Raw genomic sequence first — 13238 nt, 5'->3', positions numbered from 1 at the left:
ATTTCTGACATGGATTTTTCTAGATTGATGGTGTATGCTCAGCAGGTTGAGGATGATAAGAAAAAGGACCGAGAGGAACACCTAAGCAAGAAGGCTAAGTCTGCTGGGCATGAGAATGAGCAGAAGCAAGGGAAGGGTAAGAAGTCTTTCTTTCAGAAAAGGTCTTCCAATTATGCACCTTCCCCAACAAATGCTTTTACACCTAATACCAGGTATGATCAGAGATCGCTAAGTCACCAAAACTTCCGATCTCAGGGTTCTCAGTCCCAATTAAGTATGGATTAAGGTTCTAGAGGGAAACCACCATGTGCTAGATATGGGAGGCTCCATTTGGGAGAGTGTCATGTGGGCACCAATGCTTGCTACGGATGTGGAAAGACAGGTCACTTCCAGAATGAGTGTCCTTCAAAGAGATAGGGAGATGGAAATAGTAGAGCTTAGTTTTCTTCTGCAGCTCCACAGAATAGAGGTAATCATAGAGGTGCAGCTTCAAGTGCAAGTGGGGGAACCAACCGTCTGTATGCTATGGGTAGTCGCCAAGACCAAGAGAATGCACCTGATGTTGTTACTGGTATGCTCCGAGTCCTTTCTTTTGATGTGTATGCATTACTTGATCCGGGTGCTACGTTATCTTTTGTGACTCCTTACTTGGCTAATAAATTTGAGATCCTTCTTGAGTGTCTTCTTGAGCCTTTCAGCGTGTCTACTCCTGTTGGTGAGTCTATCTTAGCTAAGAGGGTCTATAGAAATTGTACTGTGTCAATCTATCATAGGGATACCATGGTTGACTTAGTTGAGTTGGACATGGTTGATTTTGATGTGATTCTTGGCATGGACTGACTTTATTCTTGTTATGCTTCAGTTGATTTTAGAACCCGAATTGTCAAGTTTCAATTTCCAAACGAGCCTGTCTTAGAGTGGAAGGGGAATTATGTAGTGTCTAGGGGTAATTTATTTCCTACCTTAAGTCCAGAAAATTAATCTCTAAGGGATGTATATATCATATAGTCCGAGTCAAAAATATTAATGATCAGACTCCATCTCTTGAGTCAGTTCCCATTGTGAATGAGTTTCCTGAAGTCTTTCCTAAGGATCTACCCAGAATCCCTCCTGATAGAGAGATAGACTTTGGTATTGATGTCCTTCCTGATACACAACCTATCTCCATTCCTCCTTATAGGATGGCTCCTGCTGAGTTGAAAGAGTTGAAAGAACAACTGAAAGACCTCTTAGATAAGGGGTTTATTAGGCCAAGTGTCTCACCTTGGGGCGCTCCTGTCCTATTCGTGCGAAAGAAAGATGGGTCTCTTAGAATGTGCATTGATTACCGACAACTAAATAAGGTTACCATTAAAAACAAGTACCCTCTCCCCAGAATAGATGATTTATTTGACCAACTTCAGGGTGCCACATGCTTCTCTAAGATAGACCTCAGATCAGGCTATCACCAGTTGAAGTGAGAGAATATGACATCCCGAAGATGGCTTTTCGAACCCGCTATGGTCATTTTGAGTTCCTTGTTATGTCCTTTAGATTGATAAATGCTCCAGCAGCTTTTATGGACCTCATGAACCGAGTATTCAAGACATACCTAGATACATTTGTAATTGTCTCCATCGATGATATTTTGGTCTACTCTAGAAGTAAGAGTGATCATGCTAATCACCTTAGGATTGTCCTTCAAACTCTTAAGGAGGAGGAGTTGTATGCTAAGTTTTCAAAGTGTGAGTTTTGGCTTGAGTCTGTAGCATTCCTAGGCCATATTATATCTGGGGATGGAATCCAAGTTGATACTCAAAAGATTGAGGCAGTTAAGAACTGGCCCCGACCCACCTCTCCAACCGACATAAGGAGTTTCTTAGGTTTGGCTGGTTACTACAGGAGGTTTGTTGAGGGATTTTCATCCATATCCTCACCATTGACTAAGCTGACTCAGAAGAAGGCTAAGTTTCAATGGTCTGATGCTTGTGAGAAAAGTTTTCAAGAGTTGAAAGCTAGATTGACTACTGCTCCAGTACTATCCCTACCCGAAGGAACGGATGGTTTTGTAATCTATTGTGATGCTTCAAGAGTTGGGTTGGGATGTGTATTGATGCAGAAAGGTAAGGTCATTACCTATGCCTCCAGGCAGCTTAAGACTCATGAGAGGAACTACCCCACTCATGACCTTGAGTTGGCAGCTGTGGTATTTACTCTTAAGATCTGGCGTCACTATCTTTATGGTGTACATGTGGATGTGTTCACAGACCATAAGAGCTTACAGTATATATTCAGCCAGAAAGAGCTAAATTTGAGGCAGAGGAGATGGCTAGAGTTGCTCAAGGATTATGACATGAGCATTCTCTACCACCCAGGTAAAGCAAATGTAGTTGCTGATGCTCTTAGCAGGTTATCTATGGGGAGTACAACCCATGTGGAAGAGGAAAAGAAGGAGTTGGCAAAGGAAGTGCATAGACTTGCGCGTTTGGGAGTTCAACTTATTGACTCTAGTGAGGGTGGTACAATAGTACAAAATGGAGCTGAATCATCTCTAGTTGCATAGGTGAAAGAAAAGCAAGATCAGGATTCCATTCTTCTTCAATTGAAGGATGAGGTTCACAAGCAGAAGGTAATGGTTTTTACCAAAGGGGGAGATGGAGTGTTGAGATATCAAGAAAGATTATGTGTTCCAAGTGTTGATGGTATTCGAGAGAGAATCATGAAAGAAGCTCATAATTCTAAGTATTCCATCCATCCAGGTTCAACAAAGATGTATCATGACTTGAGAGAAGTATACTGGTGGAGTGGAATGAAGAGAGATATAACAGAGTTTGTGTCCAAGTGCCCGAATTGCCAACAAGTTAAAGTTGAGCACCAAAGGCCTTGTGGAGTGGCTCAGAATATAGAGATCCCGGAATGAAAGTGGGAAATGATCAATATGGACTTCATTACCGGTTTACCACGAACCCGCAAACAACATGACTCTATTTGGGTGATTGTGGATAAAATGACCAAATCGGCCCATTTCTTGCCGGTTAAGACTACGAACACTGCAGAGGATTATGCCAAACTATATCTTAGAGAGATTGTTAGACTACATGGAGTTTCTTTGTCTATCATCTCTGATAGGGGAGCTCAATTTACTTCTCAGTTTTGGAAGTCATTTCAGAAGGGCTTGGGTTCAAGAGTGAACCTTAGTACTGCTTTTTATCTGCAAACAGATGGCCAGGCAGAGCGTACGATACAGACTTTGGAGGATATGTTAAGAGCCTGTGTCATTGACTTCAAAGGTAATTGGGATGATCATTTACCTCTTATTGAGTTTGCATACAATAATAGTTTCCATTCGAGTATTCAAATGGCTTCTTATGAAGTTCTGTATGGGAGGAGATGTAGATCACCAATTGGTTGGTTCGAAGTTGGTGAAGCTGAGTTGATTGGACCAGACTTGGTTCACCAAGCTATGGAGAAGGTGAAAACCATACAAGAGAGGTTGAGGACTGCTCAAAGTTGCCAGAAATCTTACACTGATGCTAGAAGAAGAGATTTGGAGTTCGAAGTGTATGATTGGGTATACTTGAAAGTTTCACCCATGAAGGGTGTGATGAGATTTGGAAAGAAAGGAAAGCTTAGTCCCCGCTACATTGGTCCTTATCAGATTATGAGGAGGGTAGGTAACGTAGCCTATGAATTGGAGTTGCCCCCAGAATTAGCTGCTATTCATCCCGTGTTTCACATCTCTATGCTTAAGAAATGTTTAGGAGATTCTTCATTTGTTGTCCCAGCTGAGAGCATTGGGGTGAAAGAGAGTTTGAGTTATGAAGAGATTTCAGTTCAAATTCTTGATCGCCAGGTTCGCAAATTAAGAACTAAGGAAGTGGCATCTGTCAATGTCCTATGACGAAATCAATTTGTTAAAGAGGCTACATGGGAAGCTGAAGAAGATATGAAGGCTAACTATCCTCATCTATTTGGCCTTATGATGACGATATTCAAGGTAATATTCCTTACTTCTACCTTTGAGTCGATGTTTATTCTTGAGTTTGAGTCATTGACCATTTGAGTATCAGAGTTTTTGAGAAATTGATGTATTGATGATATTCATTCTTTATGTCTCCTATTTCATCTTCATTCGAGGATGAATGATCCCAAGGGGGAGATATTGTAACAACCCCTAAAATGTTGTATGTCGATATTTCAATTCTCGACAAAAATAATACAGCCTCTGTATTTTGGGCAGAACTTTTCATAGTTTGGTCCAGATTAGGTGATTCAAATTTTTGAGTAACCACAACATCATTACCAACAACTTTCATGAAGAACATATCTTAATATTCAGAGTATAAGTAGATCAAATAAATTAGTCTTTGCAAGATATAGTGCTGTGACGGAATTGAGTATTTATAGACGAAAATTCATAGCTCACTGTATGTTGCTCCAAATTGGTTGATTATTGAACGATATGAAACTAGACTTCCATATCTACAATTCTTATGAAGACACCAAATTCTAATAAGGAATTTATCTTATTCAAACGCAGCTCCGAAAAAGAGTATTCTGTTAAAAAGAACTCATCTTACCTACCATGGAAAGATCTAGATACATTTGACATCATTCATGACATAAATTGTCCTCCATTTAACATCATCCATGACATCAATATATTCCATTAAATTTTTAGATTTTCTTTATAATTATTTTATTTATTGTTAGGTCCCTCTTTCCCACCTATAAATACCCACCTTATTTCCTCATTTTATTCATCAAGCTTTCTTAAGCACTTCTTCTCTCTATATACTTCTTCTCAAATATAATTTTAGTTTTAGTAGTATAAAAATACTACTCCGGTGATTCTTATACTCCGGGTAGTACACAAAACGCTCCGGCGAGAAGAAAAGGCTAGGAGTCCAAGAGTGTTCCAATTCGGAGTAAACCTTCGGATTTAAGGTATGTAAGACTTTCATAGCATTAGATTGAGTTCGTCCATGCGCCCAATATTTAAATTCATTATAATTGAGTTATAGTTGAGTTTTATCCAAATCTTGAATTCTAAATAAATTAATTATTCTTCTATCGAGTTTGATATATTTTTGCATTAATATTATTATTATTGTTATTTCTCATATTATTGGAATTATTGTTCATGGCTATTTTCCCATGAATCCTAATTGATTTGATGTTCATAAATATTTTTACACATGTTTTGAGTAAAGATGTTGGCTTTTTATTATTTTCATTGATAAAAAGAAGTTATATGAATTAATACTATATATTATTTTATTTAGTTTTGAAAGAGCAAAAGAGTTGAATTTGAATGAATTTGAGCAAATGATATTTTGAGCAAGATGTTTTGATGAGATGTAAATGATGTTTTTGGAAGTATAATGATTGATGAACATGAAATGAGATGAGTTTGATGATTTAAATTAAAGTCCAATGAGACTAGATGATGAGTTTAATATGAGCACATATTTTGGGAGTAGTATTGAGCATCGAGTTGGGTAAGAGTTTAATTGACTCAAATCCCAGAACTACGTAGCCAGCGTAGGATGGAGGCTATGCCTCTTAAGTCCCAAAAAGAGGACTTTGATGAGTGGATCCAAGATGGTGATGTCCTTTACCCTGGCAAGATATTGGATGGATGTGGCAACGACATCGCTTCGTTGTATCATCGCTAGCTCATAAGTGATGGTTGTCGGTTAGAGAAACTCCCAACTGAGTAAGCATTGCTTATTACTATTATTTTTATTATTATATTTTAAACTTGCATTACATATTCATGTTGAGATGATGTTAAGTTCTGAGCTGAGTTTTCTTGAGAGGAGTTTCTTGATATCTGTCCTTACCTTCATGTCATTTTACATACTCGTACATTCCACGTACTGACGTCATTCGACCTGCATCGTTTTATGATGCAGATACAGGTGTTAGAGATCCTCAACAGGCGCATCGTTGAAGATCATTTCTTTTCAGCTATTTGGTGAGTCCTTCTTGTATTCGAAGGAACTCCTTATCCTTTTATTATTGTTGTTTCTTTTGAGGTAGCCATGGACATGTCATTGGCACCATCTAAGAGTATTAGAGGCTTCATAGACAGAGTTTGATGATGTAATCGGAGTAGTTCTCCTTAGAAACTACTTCTTCTAAGAATTATCTATTTTTTCTTTGATTATGACAAGCCCACATTAGTATTCTTAAGTCTTCCGCTGATGAATAAATAAGAAATGAGACCAAGTGGTTCTCTCGGAAGCCAGAAATGGTTTCTGAGTGCCGGCCACGCCTAGGGTACCCTCTCGAGGCGTGACACAAACTTTCAACTTCATTTCATAATTTCATATCGCATGACCAGACGGGCTCTTAATAAAATTACATATTTACTCCTATCAATTTACTTTCAATTTTTTTTTGTTGTGTGTACTTTTTTTTAAAAATTATTCTATTTCTTTACGTTTTCCTCTCTTTTTAAAAAAAAATTTCCCCCCCGGTATCCAGAATTTTATATTGGAGTCCGACTAAATTTGTATTTGCGTCGGAAAGTACCACATTGGAGGGTAAAACGCTCTCTAACAAAGGTGACTCAGAACCAAAATCTCTAATTAAGGATGAAAGAGTACTTATCACTCCACCACGGTCCTTATTGGTTTTTCCTCTCTCTCTTTCTTTCCTTCAAACCTTGTGTCTTCATCTCTTTCAAATAGTTGATTTGCATTTCTTCTTTGATTTTCTACCATCATAAGTTTATATTCCTTCTCCAATCTTAGAATTCCTTTGTATGAAATATTTCTGCCAGATTTTTGAATGCATTAGGAGCATCTTTAACATTGAAATTTAATTTCTCAGTGTTAAAATATTCAACACTAATGAAACTGAAAAAATATTTGAGAAAATATGATAATACTTTAAGATTGTATAGTAATTCTTTAGATGCTTATAATAAATGGAAAAAAATACAAAATTTTATAAAAATACATAAGAACTATCTTTTACAATGTTAAAGAGTTAAACAATTGTTTGATTAATGATCTTGAGAACTCCAACTAAAGAACCAATTTTCATGTAACCGTATCTACTCTTTAGTAACTTACAGTTTTTAATTTAGTAACTTACAGTTTTTAACTTCTTTAAAAGCGTATATGATATTACTTAAGAAAGTTATTGTATTTACTTATAAAATTAGCTGACAGTGTAAAACAATTTGTACACTACATGAAACTTAAATTCTTTGTTTACTTATTTATTTGTAAATAATGCATATTAATTTACAATAAATTAAAAATTCAATAATTCTTTTTTGTGTTTTTTTCTTTTTATTTTACTATTCTACTTTATTTTCAGCTTTTATTTTTTGTTTCAATTTAGTGCTTCTTAATCATATATCATCTTTGAAAATTGTCAATATTCTTTGTCACAGCCCGAGCCTACACCCCAGACATGGCCGGCACTCTAAAACCATTGTTGGTCCCAATCAAATCCTTGGTCTGTCTAGCTCACTCAGCGGAAGACTTAACTCAATAAAAGAGTGACTCCAATGGGCATTTATAAAGCATACTCATCATTCTTTAAATAATAATTTAAAGTATTCAATAATAGTATAACTCAATATCATGACTCAATAATGACAGTCGTAGTTTAAAACAAACTCTGAAAGACTCATGATGACTCCACTTTACTCAGTCTATGAAACCTCTACTAACTACTAAGAAAGTGCTGTGAAAAACCCACTGCTACCTCAATGAACTAAGATAATAAAAGAAAACTGATAAAAGAAGGAGCTCCTTTGAATGCAAAGAGGTCTAACCAAAGCTAGAAAAGATAAATCCTCAATAATACACCTGATGATGATCTCTAACACATGTATCTGCATCATAAAATGATGCATGTCGAATAATGTCAGTACATGAAATGTACGGTACGTAAAAATGGCTGAAAGAAAACTTACTCAAGATACTTAACTCAAGGAACTCAACTCTGAAAATAGCTCAACTCAATAAAGCATGCAATATAATAAAATAATGCTTTAAAATATGTGCAATAGTGGATGCAACTCAATACATTAAAATACAATAATTTACATCTTAGGGAGTTTCTCTATCCGATAATCATCACTTATGAGCTATCGACGATACAATGAAGTGTTGTCGTTGCCACATAGTCCAATATCTTGCCAGGGTAAGGGATGTCACATCACTGGATCCATATAAAAAAGTCCTCTTTTGGGACTATGAGGAGTCGTCCCAATGAATGGTACGATCCTATTCTACGATGGCTACGTAGTTTATGGGGATTGTGTTATCTAAACTCTTGCCCATGCCTGTGCTCAATACTACTCCCAAAATACTTGTTATGCTCATATACATCAAGTGAGTAAAATACTCAAAATACATCTCATCTAGTCTCATTGGACCTTTACATCAATTTACATCATCTCTCCTCTTAAAGATAGGTAACATCTCATCTCAATAATGCATTTAGAAAGCATATATTAACTTCTCAAATCATTCATCAAAATAAAGGTTTAAAATGTATTAATACTCATAATTGAAAATAGACATCAAAAGACTTCTTCAACTCAACCTATGCTAAACTCTTCCTCAATTAAACAATGAAAACAATCATTCCTTTTACATCAAAATTGCTTAAGATATTTAATGCAAAACTCTACTAGAGTTTATGTGAATGTAAACATGAATCCATAAACTCAAAGACTCAACTCATCAAAGTATAATCAAATATACGTACTAGAATTCAATAAAGAATAATATAGATACTCAAGAATTCACTGTATCGATATTGATGCTCAGCTCAAAGCTTAACTTGGCTTAAAAACATATAGGGCATGATGATGAACTTAGTTCAACGTTCTGATAACCATACATACCTAGAGTGATGATTATCTAGTCAAAATTTGAAGACCTCACTCGAAACCCTTGAACCCTAGCTCTTTTCCTTCTCTTCAATTCTTACTCTCAAAAGTTTCTAAGTGTTTATGAGGGAAAAACCCTTTGAATACTAATAAAGGACTTATTTTATTCCCAAAATAGCTTGGGTTAAGTTTGGAAAAGGTGGGAAAAGATCAAACTAACCCTTATTAAATTGCCTCTAGGTCGTCTACGGACTGTAGAGTCTTCTACGGACCATAGAAGGCCGATTGTAGAAGCCTAGGTCCAATATTGGACCTTACTGGAAAATGCACACCTGTCTACGACCACCTTTCTATGGATCGTAGACCCTTAGATGGGTCATTATGTTAACTTGTAGGAAAGGTTCTGAGGGACTTCTAAAGGGTTGGGTCTATGGACCATTTCCTACGGCTCGTACAAGGTCTTACGGGTCGTTATTTTGGATCGTAGGTGTGGTTCTTGACCACTAAATTTTGACCAAGTGTTAATAGGTTCTACAATTATCTCTTAGGGGTCATAGAACACTCGGCGGATTGTCCTTGAGATGACCCCCTCTTCGAGCCTCCATATTCAGGTATTGTCTATACCAGGGTCTGCCAGTTCATTCCTTCCTTCACCCTGCAGGGCTTCGTGGGAATCGAACTCGGAACCTATGGCTCCTTTACATCCTACCTCAGGGGATCACCTATCACCAATTGAGCTTCAGTTTGTCACGCCTCGGGAGGGTATCCTAGATGTGGATGGCACTCAGAAACCATTTCTGGCTCCCAAGCGAACCACTTGACCTGATCGCACATCTGTTCATTCATTCAATCAGTGGAAGACTTAAAATAAAGAGGTAATTAAGTGGGCAATTCCAATCAACAATCTAGGTCAAGGAAGAAAGGGCATGGGCCAACAAATCAAGATCCAATCTATGTCATTAAATAGTCTGACAAGAACAATTCAAGAAAATAAAATACTCAATCGACCCATCACTATCTAGTCTATAAAGCCTCTATTACTACTATCTAATCAGTGCAATGATAGGTTTATGGATACCTCAAATCAGAATGAAAAGACTAAACTCAATGCAAGAATAACATAAGTGGTATCCTCTGAATGTAGGGGAGGATTCACCAATAAGCTGAGTGTGAACAGATCCTCAACGGTACGCTTATTGATGATCTCTTAAATTTGTCTCTGCATCATGAAATGATGCAGTCCAAATGGCATCAGTACATGGAATGTACGAGTATGTAAAATGGTAGAATGAAATATATATCAAGGTAGAATAATATCAGTTCAGATATCTCAAATCAAAAAAATGAGAGAGACTCAATCAAGGTGTCATAAGTCTAAAGGAAGAATATGGTTTAGACAGAGATCAATCATATACAATCCAATCCAATCATGTACAATCCAATTCAATCCAATGATATACAATTCGATCCAATCCAATCTTACACAATCCGATCCAATCCAATCATATACAATTTGATCCAATCCGATCCAATCCAATCACATACCATCCGATCCAATCCAATCACATACCATCCAATCCAATCCAATCATATACAATCAAATTCAATTCAATCATGTATAATCCAATTCAATCAAATCATTTACAATTCGATCCAATCCAATCATATATAATCCACTCAACAATAAAGTCAAAGGATTCAACTCAATAGATATACAAATTAGAACTTTGCAATGTTTTACAATTCGACTCAATCATCTACAATCTCAATCAAACCAATCATATCATGCACAATCCACTCAATTTGGAGTTTCTCTAACCGACAAACATCACCTATGAGCAGTGATGTACAACAAGCCAACGTTGTTTCCACATCCGTCCATACTTTTCCAGAGTATGAATGAATCAACCAATCATGGATCCAATAATAAATCAAGTCCAATCATTTCAAGATAATGAAATAGGGAAATATCCGACTTTAACGGTCCAATCCCTTCCTATGTTGGCTATGTATTCATGGGATTCGAGTATGGACTATACTCTTACCTAATTCGGTGCTCAATACTCCTCTCAAGACTCAATATGCTCATATCTATCAAGTGAGTAAAATACTCAAAATACTCATTTAGTCTCTTTTGGACTTTATTCAAATTAACTCATTTAGTCTCATTGGACTTTTTTCAAAACTCAATCAATATGATCTCATTGGACCTTCTTTCAAAACTCAATCAATTTCAATGATCACTTCATTCAATTTGGCAATCTTTTCAAGACTCATTCATGACTCATCAGGATTCCAAATCAACAATCATTAATATTTTCATTTAAGACATGCTTTCAACTCAATCATGCAGTAAATATTAGATGCATTTAAAACATAATTTTTACTCCTCAACTCAACTCAAAATAGACGTTTTAATGTAAAAATGCTCAACTCATTTCTATTAAAAATACTCATTCTCAAAATGATAATTAAGAGACTTCTCAAACTCAAATCATGCTTAAACTCTTTCTAAATCAAAGATAATATAATCATTCTTTAAATTCAAAATAGTGCATAAATAATTTATTCAAAAACGTTCACAAATCATTTTTAAAACTCCTTCTCAAACAATCATTTATACTCAAGATCCTCATATGAATCCAATCAAATCAAATTATGCAAATCATTTCATGTAGTCACATTAGACTCCAATCCATTTCATCTCAAAACATCATCATCAACATTACCTCTTCATCAATCATTTTACATTTTAAAAACTAAACATCATTTACATCATCATCAAACATCTTGCTTCAAAATCCTTATTTAATTCTATGTTCAATTTATAGAGACACAAAGGACATTCTAGCTCCACTAAGGTTTCGTTCCTATTTATGTCATTCACATTCATAGCTATCCCAATTTTTTTTCATTCCAATCAATACATATACATAATTGTTTGCAGTCAATATGTAGCTACGGTTTATGAAATAAAATATGAAAAGTAATTATTCAATAATTCAAGTTATGAAAATCACCAATCAATTAATAGTATATAAAAATATTCAGGAAAAATTCGAGAAAACATTCATAGAAGGTTCAAGTCTTTCACAATTTCCATCCAACACATCTATGGGGCATATGGAAGAACTCAATCCATATTTTAGGTTAGCCTTACATACCTTAGAGTAGATCTTAAAGAAATCTTGATGTTAGGTCCTAAATGGAGAGTTTGAATCCTTGAGTTTGAGAGCAATTTTGTTGGAGATGATTTGAGAGAGAAAAGGATGAAGTTTGGGGGTTTTGAGGAGGCTAAAGACTGAAAAAATATCCTAAAAATGCCTCCAAGATCATATATATATAATAGGGAATGGTCGTGGTGCCCTTACTAAAATCTAGAAAAACTGGGCAGTCCGCAACAAGTCCGCGTCTCGGACTTGTCGCGCACCTCTTTGGATAAGCAAATCTAGAAAACTGGCCAAGTCCGCGATAGGTCCGCCTCACAGACTTGTCATGCACCTCTTAGACGACTGACATAATTTTTTACTCTGAACTCCAAAAAATGCAATATTATGGCGTTGGAAAGAAAACTCAAAGACCTTTAATTTGATAGGTTATAGGCCACCCAATTTGTTATATTTTAGGAGATATGGTTATTTGAAGTTGACCCTTTTACGGTCTCATACGAAAATTTAGTTGATAGAAATTCTTTGGGCTCAGCTTGGTGTTAGAGATCCCTTATGACTCTAAATCATATGTAATACTCTTCAAATACTTAGGAATTGATCCTAACTCATATATACAATTAAAATTCATTCAGTTCTAGTCTATACGCATATCAAGAATGGTTCGAGTTTTTGCGAAAAAACAGTTGGGGTGTTATAGTCTTGCTAACTCATCCTGCACACAAGAGAGTCTAAGTCTCTGAACCTCACCTAAAGTCTGTAGGAACTCCAACAGATCATAAAAACCACTCGTGGGGTAGGTTGAAAGAAACTCATATTTCTCTAAGTGTGGAAAGGACCTACATGTAACTTCTACGACTCATAGGACTTTCTATGGGTTGTAGAACCCTACTCGTGGTCACTAGGAGGTGATATCCTTTAAACATTGTACTGGTTCTCGAACTGGATCTAGGCTATTATTCTATGGGGTGTTACGTTCTTATACAATAAAGAAACTAATATGATTTAGGAATTATGAACAAGAGAGAAAGAGAAATAAAATAATAAGAATCTAAATGTAATTTTTATTTTTTGGGAGACAAAATGACCTGGTGGCACCCGCCTAGAATCTGGTATATCCAACTGAATCAACCTATAGGCTAAAGACTGACTGTCTAAAGCAAAAGTTTGCTCTGAAACAGAAAGGAAAGATAGACTATCTATACTCATCGTCTTTCGGCTCAAGGTGT

This window comes from Solanum dulcamara, chromosome 10 (assembly GCF_947179165.1).
Source record: "Solanum dulcamara chromosome 10, daSolDulc1.2, whole genome shotgun sequence".
Taxonomy (NCBI): domain Eukaryota; kingdom Viridiplantae; phylum Streptophyta; class Magnoliopsida; order Solanales; family Solanaceae; genus Solanum; species Solanum dulcamara.
Note: the sequence above shows the minus strand (reverse complement) of the source record.